Here is a 4,291-nt window from a genome sequence, read left to right as displayed (position 1 = left end):
AAAAAAAAAAAAAAAAAAAAAAAAAAAAAAAAAAAAAAAAATGAGAATTAGCTGGCATGGAAGCGGTTAATTTCTGGACACCTGGTAACTTTCCACTTGTTAGAAACTTAGTAAGTTCCTTGGTATAAGTACACACTTCGTAGCTTTGATGTCTGGATAATGCAGTTTTACTAGTTCCTCAATTGGACTGAATTACACGGTAAACAAAGACTATTATAAATCTAAAAACATTTCAAACACTTGGCTTAAAGGAAATAACTTTAAGTGCTTTGGTCACAAACACGTTCAACTTTTCTAAGAGGTGGGTAAAAAAATTAGCTGAGTCACTAAATTTAATGATCTGAAGGCTACAAAGAAAGAGAAAGTAGGAGGCAGGGCATGTCCAAGACTTCACAATGTCTTTGGAGTTTAAATGTGATGGGATCCATTGTTCCTAGCGGGCAACTAAGATATTCAAACAGCAAAATCTTAAATGTCCGTGCTAATAATTTTCCAATCCTAGTCCTTTTTAAACCAAAGAGTTACAAGAGAGGGGAAAAAGTATCCTTTAAAACAGTAACTCCTTTTATCTTTGAGTTCTACAGTTATTTATATTAGAAAAATAAAAACACAGAACCTAACAGTTTTACATTTTATGCCTTAATTCAATTATTTCAGGGAAGAAAATACTTCAGAAGTATTTTCAGTTCTCAGTCACAAATAAGATGCTGTAATAAAACATAACTCAAAACATTGGCATGCTTTTTTAGGGTTTATCACCAGGCATCCAGAGTTGTTTGTGATCTGTTTAACCAAGAAACCAACTCCCCACTAGAGTACCTCAACTGGAAGATAGAAGGAGGGTGTTCTCTTTTTTAACACCTCTACAATACAACAGGGCGAGAAGTGTTAACATTCCCAAGATAGCACACATTTCACAGGACCCAGAAATGCCATGGTGATCTCAGCATTACTATAACTTCTACAGTTCAGACTGTCAACAGCTCTATCAGTATATGCCTGGACATGTATGTATCACCCTCCCATCCAAGCAACCTCACCCCTGCCTCCTGCAATAGGAAACATTTTTGGCTCTATGATTTGGATTGTCCCATAAGACACTGATTTACTACCATTACCCATAACCAAAATTACTGTCCCCATCTATAACAATATTCAACATCTTCTGAAAACACATTTAGTTTCAAACAACCATATATAGAACACCACCAACTAATAATACGATAAAGAAATAATTACACAGGGAGCTATGAGCAAAGGAAGTAAAATATTTGTTACCATAATTTTCCTTAATCTCAATAGGGGACAGGAACAAAATTAGACATTGAAACTAACAGAAAGCAAAAAGCATTTTTTAAACCTCCTCAATACTTTGTATTTCTCAATACCTTAAATTTCTGAGTGAGTTTTCAAAGCTATGGAATTACCGTCAGCAGCTGGTTAAAAAACTGTTTGCATTAAGCAGATAAGAGTCAGCTACTAAGGAAAAAGGAAGAGCAAAAGGAATGGATTTATATAGGAAGCACTTTCTCTGTAAGACAGATTCCTAAAGGAGAGTTTTCCAGAGGAATTTACTTTCCAGATAAACCAGAATGATGGGATATAAAAGTTCCAATAAGAAGAGAACACTATTCTCTGGTCTATTGAACCAATGAATTTAAACAAAACATTTTTGGAAATGTAATGCTTTCATTTTCTTTCTTTTTTTTTAAAAGATGACTGGTAAGGGGATCTTAACCCTTGACTTGGTGTTGTCAGCACCACGCTCAGCCAGTGAGCGAACCGGCCATCCCTATGTGGGATCCGAACCCGTGGCCTTGGTGTTACCAGCACCACACTCTCCCAAGTGAGCCATGGGCCGGGCCCTCATTTTCATATTAATAAATGTTAAAGTAAATCTTATTGAGATTTTTGTTTGTTTGTTTTTCCTTTTGAAAAAAGATAAATTAGAGAAGAAAAGTTGGAAGTGGAGTCCAAGGTCCTTATTCATCCAATTCATTCATCTGTGAAATCCAGATAAATTTAGAAAACCTTCAAGTCAGTGATATGCAAAAATGATGTGCCAGGGCATTTAGGTGTAAACAGGAACTACTGTATAATCTGTTTGAACCTGAGACACAGAGGGCGTCTTCTTTTTCTATGAATGGGATTTCTGTCGGAATCTGAAGCAACCCTCTTACTCTCCTCACCTCCTTACCACATGAGGAGTGTCTTATGAAATGACTACATCAAACTCAACAAGCACAACACAGCCTCTAAAACTGAATAAAAGAGAAAAGGTCCCCACATTTGATGGCTCCAATTACAAAGCAACTAAATTCCATCCTTCCTTCATCTTTCAGCAGATAAACCACTTTCGTATTACTCTAATCTTTAGAATTGAGAACTGTCCACCAACCAAATCAAATACATACTTACAGAGCAAGGACAACGCGATGAAACAAAGAAGAATAGGGCACTGTCCTTGCTGATGAGCATCTTATAATTTACTTGAGAGACAATATTTATACTTAAAAAAAATCACTAAACCACAAGACAGCAAGTGGTATAGACCATTTCCTGGGATCCAGAGACAGGAAGAGGAGATCATTCAGATCTGGGGGGATGGGGAAGGAGTAAGAGCAGAAGTGAAATCTGAATCGGTACTTAACAGACTGGCAGGGCTTTGAGGGGTGGTCCAGGCATTCTCAAGACATGAAAGGGCATGAAGAATGGTGACTATAATGGGAAAGAACTGGGCATGTTTTGGGATAGGCTGACTGGAAAAGAGTTTTCATGCACAGGAGGTAGAAGACGAGAAGAGCAGTCAGGGCTCAGACTAAACAGATTGTATTTTTACCTGTGAGAATCTAATATAAAAAATAATCTTTACCTCATCAATATTATTGCTGGTAACCCTTAACTCTTCACCCAACAACTTAACATAGTCTAAGGAGTTAATCATCTTGCATAAAAGAAAACTCCATTTGAATAAGGCAATTATATTTCTGCCTTTCAGTAAAATGCAAATTAAAATAATAACTTGGGGTGGGGGGGGGAAGAAAACTATGGATTTACAAAGGAAGAGAAAAAACAAGTGACATCTGCCCAGAATAGTACTAATAGTTGCTCCCACAACTATGGGCACCTAACTCCTATCTACTATGGGAAGGTGGACTTCCTCACAGCCACAAAATCTCACTATATCCCTTGGGTTCTGGGTACAGGAAATCTCTGAAATGGGTCACCTGATCTTTAGTCAATTAAGTGTTTACCCATCTGGTCTTGAAACATGTAATCTCATGCAACAGATGGATTATTCTTGGATATTGGGCATGTGCATTCAGCACTATACCCTTTGTAAACTCAATATACTGCACTCTCTGGAAAACCCAAGGAGAAAAACACAAAGGGATCAAAAGATTGTCAAGAACTGGTAACTCAGATGTCTGTTTTGAAAATAATCTAGCCTAAAGTCAATATTTTTTTTTTTCCTTTTTTTTTGTCTTTTTTACTGACCGGTAACAGGATCACAACCCTCGGTGTCGCACCCATACCGGGAACCGGCAACGGGATCTCAACCCTCAGTGTTGCACCCGCACCACGCTCAGCCAGTGAGCGGGAACCAGTCTCCACATGGGATCCGAACCCTCGGCGGGAGCGCCGCCGCGCTCCCAAGCGGCGCACTCTCCAGTGCGCCACCGGGCCGGCCCTAAAGTCAATATTTTAAAGATCAGCTATGAAAGATTCTCTGACATTCCACTTATAATTTTTGCAAATGTCACCTCCTGCCCTTCTTGATTCATTTTTCTCCCCCATGCCCTGGTAAAGGTACCTCTGAATTACAATGCAAAACCAAGGCAAATTCAAAATTGGAGGCACTCCAATAAAGCACATCACAACCTATCTAGTCATTACCACAGTGAGCTGAGATTCTTAACAAATCAAGATTAAAAACAGCCAACTCTTACTTTTGAATTTCTGGTATTAAGACTAATTTTACACTGATTTTTTAAATGGTAAATTAAAAAAAAAAAGAAGAAAAAGAATATGGTAAATAAAACCTATAAAATTTTAGCAGTTGCTTCTGAGCACTTATGATCTATTCAGTTTTTTAAAAACTTCTCAGAAAAAAAGTTTTTTGAAAGAACATTCTCCATAAAAATATGTCTTAATATGCAAGAAGAGTGGAAGCACCCATCCAGCCAAATGTACCTTGCCAACAGAGGACAGTGCTGAAGAAACAGGCATTTCTGTCAACTGGGAAAAAGAGGTCAGCTTATTTTCAAGTCCAACAGTAAGCCTTATTATT

This window comes from Galeopterus variegatus, unplaced genomic scaffold (assembly GCF_000696425.1).
Source record: "Galeopterus variegatus unplaced genomic scaffold, G_variegatus-3.0.2 Scaffold1254, whole genome shotgun sequence".
Lineage (NCBI taxonomy): Eukaryota > Metazoa > Chordata > Mammalia > Dermoptera > Cynocephalidae > Galeopterus > Galeopterus variegatus.
Note: the sequence above shows the minus strand (reverse complement) of the source record.